Below are 12,262 nucleotides of genomic sequence, written 5' to 3'. Positions count from 1 at the left end.
CTGGAATTCTCTTGTTTTTTCTATTATCCAGCGGATGTTGGCAATTTGATCTCTGGTTCCTCTGCCTTTTCTAAATCCAGCTTGAACATCTGGAAGTTCTCAGTTAATGTACTGTTGAAGCCTGGCTTGGAGAATTTGGGCATTACTTTGCTAGCATGTAAGATAAGTGCAATTGTGCTGTAGTTTGAACATTCTTTGGCATTGCCTTTTTTTGGGATTGGAATGAGAACTGACCTTTTCCAGTCCTGTGGCCACTGCTGCTGAGTTTTCCAAATTTGCTGGCATATTGAGTGCAGCAGTTTCACAGCATCGTCTTTTAGGATTTGAAATAGCTCAACTGGAATTCCATTACCTCCACTAACTTTTTTCATAGTGATGCTTCATAGGGCCCACTTGACTTCACATTCCAGGATATCTGGCTCTAGGTGAGTGATCACACCATCGTGGTTATCTGGATCATGAAAATCTTTTTTGTATCATTCTTCTGTGTATTCTTGCCATCTCTTCATAATATCTTTTGCTTCTGTTAGGTCTATACCCTTTCTGTCCTTTATTGTGCCCGTCTTTGCATGAAATATTCCCTTGGTATCTCTAATTTTCTTGAAGAGATCCCTGGTCTTTCCCATTCTATTGTTTCCCTCTATTTCTTTGCATTGATCACTGAAGAAGGCTTTCTTATCTCTCTATCCTTGCTATTCTTTGGAACTCTGCATTCAAATGGGTATCTTTTCTTTTCTCCTTTGCCTTTAGCTTCTCTTCTTTTCTCAGCTATTTGTAAGGCCTCCTTGGACAACCATTTTGCCTTTTTGTTTTTCTTTTTCTTGGGGAGGGTCTTGATCACTGCCTCCTGTACAATGTCACGAACCTCCATCCATAGTTCTTCATGTACTCTATCTATAAGAGCTAACCCCTTGAATCTATTTGTCACTTCTACTGCATAATTATAAGGGATTTGATTTAAGTCATACCTGAATGGTCTAGTGATTTTCCCTACTTTCTTTAATTTAAGCCTGAATTTGGCAATAAGGAGTTCATGATGTGAGCCACAGTCAGCTCCCAGGCTTTTTTTTTTTTTTTTTTTTTTTTTTTTGCTGACTGTATAGAGATTCTCCATCTTTGGCTGCAAAGAATATAATCAATATATTTCAGTATTAACCATCTGGTGCTATCCATGTGTAGAGTCTTCTCTTGTGTTGTTGGAAGAGGGTGTTTGCTCTGACCATTGTGCTCTCTTGGCAAAACACTGTTAGCTTTTAAGCTGTTTTGTTTTATACTCCAAGGCCAAATTTGCCTGGTACTCCAGGTATCTCTTGACTTCCTACTTTTGCATTGTATAGTAAATATCCAAAATTATATTCACCCTAGTGAATATAAAGTGAAATAAAATTTTTATGAATAAATTATAAAATCAATGGTACTAGTAATATTCAATGTTGGTGAAAATCTAAAGAGATAAGCATAATCATATGCTTAAGGCCAAAGTGTAAACTGGTTCAATATTTCTAGATGTGTAGTTAAATGTATCACAAAGCTCATATTCTTTTCCCCTGCATTTGTAGTTTCACTTAATAAATCATATATTTCATCAACATTTAGTCAGCAGATTGCTTATCAGAATTTTTCTTGATAGTGATGAAAATTGGAAACTCTTTAATTGATATACTAGGGAATGCACTGCTTGATTAGGGTAAATCCATTTTATTGAATACTGTAATCCATGTTTTGAAATCACATTTAGAAAAGTAGTAGTCATGTATGGATATGAGATTTGGACTATAAAGAAAGCTGAGCACTGAAAAATTGATGCTTTTGAACTGTGGCATTGAAGAACATTCCTGAGAGTTACTTGGACTGCAAGGAGGTCCAACCAGTCAATCCTAAAAGAAATCAGTCCTGAATATTCATTGGAAGGACTAATGCTGAAGCTGAAACTCCAATACTTTGGCCACCTGATACGAAGAACAAACTCACTGGAAAACACCCTGATGCTGGGTGATTGAAGGCAGGAGGAGAAGGGGACGACAGAGGTTGAGATGGTTGGATGGCATCATTGACTCAATGGACATGAGTTTGAGCAAGCTCCAGGAGTTGGTGATGGACAGAGAAGCCTGGCGTGCTGCAGTCCATGGCATCACAAAGAGTTGGACACAACTGAGTGACTGCACCAAACTGAACATAGAAAAGTATCTGATTAAAAAAAAAGTATCTGATATAGGAAAAATTTACATGTTAAAATCCTACATAAAAATGATGCTAAATTATATTTGGATGTAATCCACTGTTTACCAAGCTTTTACGCAGAAATGAAGATGTGGTGAATGAAGATCTTAATTTGATAAAGCAAGCATGGAGCCTTAGAGTCTGGTTTTCTAACAAATTCCCAGATAATGCAATTAATGCTGGCCTATAGACCATAGTGAGTTGAGAAGCAAGGATGTAATCATTTTTGAGGGAAAGTTGATGGTAGATAGAGAAGTGAATACATGGATGGTACATGGATGAAAGATAGATGGGTAGAATTAAAAGAAAAGTACTAATACCTTAATACTAGAATATTTATCTCTGTGGCAAATAAAGAGGCCTTTATATCTTCTTATGCTTTTATTTTACTTAAGCTTGCATTACTTTTGTTCTGATACTTTTTATTTCCTTATTTTAGTAGATGCTCAATATAGAAACACAGAGAATCCCCTTAAAAAGAATAATTAATGAAAATAATATATAATATTGTTCATTAAGAGATAACTACTGTTAATACTTGGTATGTGTTCTGCAACACACGCAGATACCATCACATATAAAAATATGCAAACATCATGTAACAAGTCATTAACCATATTCTTAGATTATATATATAGCTTGTCATAACCAGAGAAATAAACGAAAATTTTACTTTTCTGCATAGATTTTTCTATAGAGAAACAGTGGTCTGTACCTGAACTGTGCAATGTGGTAGCTACTAATCACATGACTATTTTAATTTTATTTTTAATTAATTAAAATCAAATAAAATTAAAAATGCACTTCCTCAGTCTCACTGGCCATATTTTAAAGGCTCAATAACCACATGTGTCTAGACTGGACAGTGTGTATAGCAAACATTTTCCTTATGGTAGAAATTTCTACTGGACCACACCTCTCTCTAGACAGAGAGGTGGACCTGAGTTTTCCAATTTTCTTGGAATTTTGTTTGCTCTTGTAGTAAATATTAAGGATTACTTTTTATTCTAGAGTTAGTATTATTAATAAGCTTAAAACTCATTTTAATAAATAAATGGAAATTTGTTTTATATCAGGAGCATGATAACTTAAACAAATGATTTGTCACATGATATCTCAATCTGTGAGCACTCAGACTTTAACAGAACCCTGTGGACTGAATCTACACAGATGTATCACACATAGGCAGTCAAACTGTTTAGAAAAATGACTGAGCTCACACGTTTTTTTTTCTCTTTACTAATTTGATAATCAATTTAGTGAGTCAACTCACTTTCAAGTGGATTCCCACTGCCTCATGGGGACCAGTCAAATATACTTGGTACAGTCTATCTCCAATTAACTCCCTCTAGACTAACGAAGGTTCATGTGTAGTGCTTCATGGTCATTTCATCAAGCCAGTAGTTCCATAGTAGTTCCACATTCAGGCATGCTTTCTGAATTTTAACTTGCTGACATTCTTGAATACAGCTGCTGAAGTTCTTAAGTACAAGATTGGCTTCAAATTGTGACTATTGGGAATAGCAGAGCTGTCATTCCTCTGAACCTCTAAAGCCAGGGAGTCAATGCTTAGGCTGTCTAAACATAACTGTTCTGAGAATCAGGTAGACAAGATGTGTGGCTGAGACATGTTATAAAGAAATATGTGGAAATCCAGGTGAAGAAATGCCTGGAAGAAAGCATTTGAGGTCATTTGAAAGAAGCCAACTGTCCTGTGGCTGTTTCATGTTGTCAAGTGCTGACTCCAGTAATATATCTAAAGATCAATAGATTTCACAAACTTAACCATGTTTCAGGATGCAGAAAACTACCTTCCCCAACTCATTCATCATCTTAGAAGCTAGCTTTAAATCGTATTCCTACACCTTCTTGGACATCAGGTTGCCTGTTGGACAGAATTTCTAGGTAATCAGAATTGGGGTTTTGAGAAGGGCTTCAAAGCTGGGATTGTGGATGAAGAATTGCTAAGTAAGGGCTCATCTTTGCTAGGTATTTACATCTGGACCAGACCTTGCATAATCAGGTACCAAGCAACTCATGACTAGGTAAAACCAGGAATCAATTTGGGACACCATGATGAATCTTGAGCTACCTAAAGCATAGGCCCTAGGCTAGACCAAAGTTGGAAACAGGGTAACAAAGTTTAACTAGACTCGCTGATGTTATAAACTAGTTATAAAGTCTAAGAATAAAAGAGGCTTCTCCAGTGGCTTAGTGGTAAAGAATCTGTCTGCAAGGCAGGAGGTGCAGGTTTAATCCCTGAGTTGGGAAGATCCCCTGGAGAAGGAAATGGCAACCCACTCCAGTATTCTTGCCTGGAAAATCCCATGGGCAGAGGAGCCAGGCGGGCTACAGTCTATGGGGTCGCAGAGAGTCAGACTCGACTAAGTGACTGAACAACAACAACAAATGAAAAATAAAAGTAGATCTGAGGGCAGGGACATAAGCAGGCATGAGAAAGGGCTGGAACTGAACACAGAAAATGTTTAAGGATCAAGATCAGAGAGGTACACAACTCAGGTACATAGAGGGGTGAATGTTTTAAGTATGCCTTTCTAGACTGGAGAAAGAAGGGTGAGATCCCCTTTATCTGGACAGAGTAAACTGCAACTCGCAATTTCAACAGAAGATAGGGGCCCTCATTAAGCACCAGCTGGTACAGGATCAAGAGGGTGAGTTCCCTATATTCTCTTGCATTCTCTCTGTTCTCCTCTGTTTCAGGGAACTGTCCAGAGTTTTGCTCTAGAGAGGACCTTCTGTCCCAGCTGCTCCTCTGAGTACAGGCATAATTTCCATCCGCATCATTTGCTTCCTTCTTTGTCTGGAGTTTTCTGCCCAGCTGAGCTAGGCATCCATCCCAAAAGTAATATAAGTGCAAGTGCCAAAGATAAAGACATACTGAGCATCCCTAATACTCCCTGCCCTGTCTCATTACAGCTGCTCTTCCCTTCGAGAATAATCACATGCCTTCCCCTTCTGAGTCAAACTGCCCACATTGGTTTAGCTTTGGAGGGCTTCCCAGTGGCACAGGGAACCACTCCAGAGTGACTGCAAAATGCCAATCTTCAGCTAACTTAGTGATCTCTACATGATTTTCTTGTACCTCCTTTACAAAATAAGTGCAGTAATTATCATAGCAAAAACTTGAATTCCTGATGGCATATCACCCTACAAGAGGATTTTTTTTCCATTTATTTTTATTAGTTGGAGGCTAATTACTTTACAACATTGCAGTGGTTTTTGTCATACATTGAAATGAATTAGCCATGGATTTACATGTATTCCCCATCCCGGTCCCCCCTCCCACCTCCCTCTCCACCCCATCCCTCTGGGTCTTCCCAGTGCACCAGGCCCGAGCACTTGTCTCATGCATCCAACCTGGGCTGGTGATCTGTTTCACCCTAGATAATATACATGTTTCGATGCTGTTCTCTTGAAACATCCCACCCTCACCTTCTCCCACAGAGTCCACAAGTCTGTTCTATACATCTGAGTCTCTTTTTCTTTTTTTGCATATAGGGTTATCGTTACCATCTTTCTAAATTCCATATATATGTGTCAGTATACTGTAATGGTCTTTATCTTTCTGGCTTACTTCACTCTGTATAATGGGCTCCAGTTTCATCCATCTCATTAGAACTGATTCAAATGAATTCTTTTTAATGGCTGAGTAATATTCCATGGTGTATATGTACCACAGCTTCCTCATCCATTCGTCTGCTGATGGGCATCTAGGTTGCTTCCATGTCCTGGCTATTATAAACAGTGCTGCGATGAACATTGGGGTGCACGTGTCTCTTTCAGATCTGGTTTCCTCGGTGTGTATGCCCAGAAGTGGGATTGCTGGGTCATATGGCAGATCTATTTCCAGCTTTTAAGGAATCTCCACACTGTTTTCCACAGTGGCTGTACTAATTTGCATTCCCACCAACAGTGTAAGAGGGTTCCCTTTTCTCCACACCCTCTCCAGCATTTATTGCTTGTAGACTTTTGGATAGCAGCCATCCTGACTGGTGTGTAATGGTACCTCATTGTGGTTTTGATTTGCATTTCTCTGATAATGAGTGATGTTGAGCATCTTTTCATGTGTTTTTTTTGCCATCCGTATGTCTTCCTTGGAGAAATGTCTGTTTAGTTCTTTGGCCCATTTTTTGATTGGGTCATTTATTTTTCTGGAATTGAGCTGCAGGAGTTGCTTGTATATTTTTGAGATTAATCCTCTGTCTGTTGCTTCATTTGCTATTATTTTCTCCCAATCTGAGGGCTGTCTTTTCACCTTGCTTATAGTTTCCTTTGTTGTGCAAAAGCTTTTGAGTTTCATTAGGTCCCATTTGTTTATTTTTGCTTTTGTTTCTAATATTCTGGGATGTGGGTCACAGAGGATCCTGCTGTGATTTATGTCGGAGAGTGCTTTGCCTATGTTCTCCTCTAGGAGTTTTATAGTTTCTGGTCTTACATTTAGATCTTTAATCCATTTTGAGTTTATTTTTGTGTATGGTGTTAGAAAGTGTTCTAGTTTCATTCTTTTACAGGTGGTTGACCAGTTTTCCCAGCACCACTTGTTAAAGAGGTTGTCTTTTTTCCATTGTATATCCTTGCCTCCTTTGTCGAAGATAAGGTGACCATAGGTTCGTGGATTTATCTCTGGGCTTTCTATTCTGTTCCATTGATCTATATTTCTGTCTTTGTGCCAGTACCATACTGTCTTGATGACTGTGGCTTTGTAGTATAGTCTGAAGTCAGGCAGGTTGATTCCTCCAGTTCCATTCTTCTTTCTCAAGGTTACTTTGGCTATTCGAGGTTTTTTGTATTTCCATACAAATTGTGAAATTATTTGTTCTAGTTCTGTGAAAAATGCCGTTGGTAGTTTGATAGGGATTGCATTGAATCTATAGATTACTTTGGGTAGTATAGCCATTTTGACAATATTGATTCTTCCAATCCATGAACACGGTATATTTCTCCATCTGTTTGTGTCCTCTTTGATTTCTTTCATCAGTGTTTTATAGTTTTCTATGTATAGGTCTTTTGTTTCTTTAGGTAGATATACTCCTAAGTATTTTATTCTTTTTGTTGCAATGGTGAATGGTATCGTTTCCTTAATTTCTCTTTCTGGTTTCTCATTGTTAGTGTATAGGAATGCAAGAGATTTCTGTGTGTTAATTTTATATCCTGCAACTTTACTGTATTCGTTGATTAGCTCTAGTAATTTCCTGGTAGAGTCTTTAGGGTTTTCTTTGTAGAGGATCATGTCATCTGCAAACAGAGAGCCTACAAGAGGATTTATTTATTATGTAACGTCTGCTTACAATTGTAGCCTATAATAACAATGAAAATAATAATCATAATAGGTGAGTGTTATGTAGCATTTCTCTAAATTCTTTACATATAAATATATTTTATTCTTACAGAAAGCTTATGAGATTGAGATAGTTATTCCACATAGGCAAGAAAACTGAGATACAGCTAAATCATTTGTACAAGGTTTCAGAGGTAATTAGTAGTGGAGCTGAGATTTGAACCTACACCAATGCTTACCCGTAAGTACTACACCATGCTGCTCATTCATACTCTGCAGTCCAGCTATAAAGAATGATCCTGTTTCCTATCTTCACCTCTGATTCTCAATCTGCTGTTTTCTCAATCACTGTTCTCTCAATCTGCATGTCTCTCTAGAGAAAGCTTACTCTTTCTTTAAATCTTTTCTCAAAGACCTCAGTATTAATTCGTGAATGGCTCTTTCAAAAGTCACCTCTAGGGCTCCCACTGCACTAATCATAATGGTTTCTAATAACCTGTATTCATATATGTATCTCACAGAAGTGTGATCTTTAAAATGAGCGAGACCATGCTTAGTTCTTCATCATGTTTAAAGTGACTGATGTAATATGTGGCTTAGTTTAGAACATAAATATTTATTTGCTGATTGACAGTATAATAAAAGAAAATCAACACAATGTGAAAAACTGATTGAAGGATAAAGAAAACATCACTGACATGATTTTTTGAATAACATTTAGGAAACAGCCTTTGTCAATGACTTTGGGGAACCACAGCATCATCACTCAATTCCTCCTCCTCGGGCTGTCTACTGACCCACACATCCAGGCTCTGCTCTTTGTGTTGTTCCTAGAGATTTACCTCCTGACACTAACGGGGAACCTGATGATGCTGCTGGTGCTCAGGGCTGATTCTCACCTTCACACACCCATGTTCTTCTTCCTGAGTCATCTCTCTCTCTCTCCCGAACCTTTGTTTATCTTCAGTCATTGTGCCCAAGATGCTGAAGGAACTCTTGTCTGAGACAAAAACCATCGCAGTAAGGGGCTGCCTGGCTCAAGGCTTCTTTGTGTTTATCACTGTAGGGACTGAAGCCTGTCTGCTCTCAGTGATGGCCTAGGACCGCTATGCTACCATCTGCCACCCTCTGCTCTACAGACAGATGATAAAGTAACAGCTGTGTGTGCAGCTTGTGTGGGGCTCATGGGGCTTGGGTTTCTTGAATGCTGTTATCAATATCCTCCTAGCTGCCAACCTGGACTTCCGTGAGAACCATACCATTAGCCACTACAGCTGTGAGGTGCCCTCTCTCTTCCCTCTGTCCTGCTCTGCTGTCTCCATCAGCCTCAGTCCTGCTGTGTTCCAGCCTGATGCCTGGGTTTGGGACCCTCCTCCCAATCGTCTTTTCCTGTGCCTCTATTGTCTCCACCATCCTGAGCATCAGCTCCACCTCGGGCTGAAGGAAGGCCTTCTCCACCTGCTCCTCCCATGTCGTTGTGGTGAGCTTCTTCTACGTATCTGCTTTCCTCTATCTCACACCAACTACAGGATCCCCTCTGGAGTTGATCTCTGTGCAGTATGGTGTGGTCACTCCCATGGGGAATCCTCTCATCTACAGCCTGAGGAAAAAGAAGTTAAAGGCAGCTGTGAGAAGAACACTGAATATGTACTTGCTATGTTCCAGATTGGGGGGCGGGGGAAGCCAGAGGAAAATGGGGAATTAGAATAATATGACACTGTGAAAGTTCACATTAAGAAAACTTTCTGGCTCTACAGTGTCAGATGGCACAAGGTAACTTAGCAGTGTGTAAGAAACGAATACAAAGGTAGTAGGAAAGTGTTTGCTTAGGCAAAATAGAGGGAAAACCATGGGTTAAATAACCATCTGAATCCAGATAATGTGGTCATGAATGTATTAATTCTTCATTTTCTTGTGTGCTCTGTTGCTTAGTCATGTCTGACTCTGCGACCCACTGAATTACAGCTCCAGGCTCCTCTGAGCATGGAATTTTCCAGGCAATAATACTGGAGCAGGTTGAATTTCCTACTCCAGGGGATCTTCCTGACCCAGGGATCAAACCAGCATCTCCCTGTGTCTCCTGAAGTGGCAGATGGATTCCTTACCTCAGAGCCACCTGGGAAACCCTCATCATTCTCAGCACTTCACAATAATCATTTTGGTCTACTTACAAGGTAAAATACTTGTATCTTAAATTATTACTTTTAATTGAACTTAGGGAAGGTAGTGGAAGCTGTAACTTCACTATTAAGAGAGTATTCAGGTATTGGGTAAAAAGAATCATAGATTTGGGGACCAGGAAGTAAGAGAAAAATGAGCATCAACTGGAGTGGCCCTTGGAGATAAGCAAAAGGAAGGAGGTACAGGCTCTGAAGACCATGAGTTCCCATATTAGGACAGAGGCCAGGCTCACAGAAACCTTCCAAGGACCTTGCTATTTCTTGCCAGCACTGGTCTATGCAGAATGCCACATCTCAAGCTGCACAGGAGTCCTGGTCATTTCCTTTTCCAGGCACTGCCTGGGGCACACATTCCTGAAGAAGAGGACTCTCTTGGGAAGATGAGAAAAGGAAAACAGATCCACTGGTACAATTCAGAACTGCTGGTGACTTAAGCTGTGGTTTGTTTCAAGACAGTCACTAAAGCAGCACCTGCATGGTCCTGCAGGTGAAAGTCAGGTTTTCTCCTCAGAACTCCACCATAAGCAAGTGAGACCCAGGACAGGATAAGAGGGATCAACAATACGTTTGTGGGAGTTTGGGGCCATGCTCTGTGGCATATGGGATCTCACTTCCCCAACCAGGGATGGAACCTGTGTCCGCTGCATTGTGAGCGCAGAGTTAACTGCTGGACCACCAGGAAGTCTGACAATAGCTCTTTTAAGTATGGGAAGTCAGTGTGGGTTCTGGGCAGAATTTAAAAACCAAACAACAACAACAAAAATAAAATATAAAAATAAAAACCAAACAACATAAATGGTCTCACCCATCCTCCTTTTGTGCACCCGGTTCCTCTTCATCCAGATCTGTTCTCTACTTTCTGCAGAACTTTCCCAGCATCTTGCTAGCTATCTACCTTTATCAATGACAATTTACTCAGGAAACATTAAATGTCCTCTTTTCTAATAACAAATTTCTATCATGATAGAAATAATCATGCATATTATTATGCAAGCATAATGCATATTTCATATAGACACATTTTATCATGTTATGTATATCTCCTTTGCATAAATAATTTTAAAAATTATTAACCAATTACTCAAAATTATTAACCAACTGCATTTTCTCCTAAAGACTATATTATAAAAAGTGCTTATCAGTAAGCAGATAGTGTGACATGATATATTTAAGTGTATTTTTAGAAACTTTGTTGCCTTTAAGCTTTTTATTCACATTCGATTATACTTATTGGTCTAGGAGCTTGTCAATCACAGCAACTACCACATATTCCTTTCTGTATAGTGAGATATTACTCTTTTGCCAGTGGAATCAGAATGCATACATTAAATTATTTGAAGTTGCATTTCACTTAATTTTCACTGTAATTAAAACATAATCATTTGATCCTCTAATACTAGTATGCTTCAATTTTTAATGAAAAAAAACTTTTTCCAGAAGTCTATGAAGAGTTTTCATTCTGCTGTGTAGGCATGCATGCTAAGTTGCTTCAGCTGTGTCTGACTCTTTGTGACCCTATGGACTGTAACCTTCCAGGCTCCTCTGTCCATGGGATTCTCCAGGCAAATACACTGGAGTGGGTTGCATGCCCTCCTCCAGAGGATCTTCCCAACCCAGGGATCAAACCTACATCCCCTGTGGCTCCTGCATTGCAGGTAGATTCTTTACTGCTGAGCCACAGGGGAAGCCCCTTCATTCTACTGTACTTTCATTTATCTATGACTCAGGTAGGGGAGGAAGGATTGTATGGCCAAATAAAATTGTACTTTCTCACAGAATTAAGACACTATAGACTCCTTCATTTTTCTCTTCCTTCCCAAGAGTTTTTACATAGATTGGGAAATGTGTATGATGTGGTGGTTGATGATGGAAAATTAGTACTAACACCTTGTAAGTCAGACCAAGCACAAGGGTCTGTCCTCAACTGTTGCCAACTTTCTTTAAAGTATACACCATTCTCTCTCTGAACTCTATTATCAATTCAGCATGGCAGGAAAAGTTCAAATCAATATTTTTTTAAATGTTTTGCATTTTTATACTCAGTAACAATCATACAATATGCACAATAGCGTACCCAGATTTACATACTGAGGCATTTTTTCATGTTTATGCTAGTACACTGCCAACATTTATTTTAGTCAATGAATCTCTGCTTATGACCCAGGCTCTCTTGAAGCCTCTGCTCTGGTACTTGGAGCAAGTGTTTGTGTGTGAACACTTGAATAGTAGACTCCCTGAGACCTCTGACTCTTTAAGCTCTGTGTGTGTGCTAGTCACTCAGTGTGTCTGACTGTTTGCGACCCCATGGACCCCACCAGGCTCCTCTGTCCATGGAATTCTCCAGGCAAGAATACTAGAGTGGGTAGCTATTCCCCTCTCCAAGGGATCTTCCCAACCCAGGGATCGAACCTGGGTCTACTGCATTGCAGGCAGATTGTTTATCACTGGCACCACCTGACCTTACTCTAAGCTCTGCAGACTTTCAAAGTCAGATATTATGGGGGCTCATTTTCCTAGTTCGAGTACCCCAGGATAAGGAGTCTGACATGAAATTTGAACCTCT

General features: G+C 39.5%; 1 pseudogene; it reads left to right on the top strand.

Annotated features, from left to right (window-relative positions):
• The first annotated feature begins 8,256 nt into the window (after nucleotides 1-8,256).
• Nucleotides 8,257-9,224, top strand: LOC110146147 (olfactory receptor 8S1-like; annotated as a pseudogene).
• The last annotated feature ends 3,038 nt before the right edge of the window (nucleotides 9,225-12,262 follow it).

Source organism: Odocoileus virginianus, chromosome 24, assembly GCF_023699985.2.
Source record: "Odocoileus virginianus isolate 20LAN1187 ecotype Illinois chromosome 24, Ovbor_1.2, whole genome shotgun sequence".
Classification (NCBI taxonomy): domain Eukaryota; kingdom Metazoa; phylum Chordata; class Mammalia; order Artiodactyla; family Cervidae; genus Odocoileus; species Odocoileus virginianus.
The sequence above is the reverse complement of the archived record's forward strand: the minus strand, read 5'-3'. Positions and strand labels throughout refer to the sequence as shown.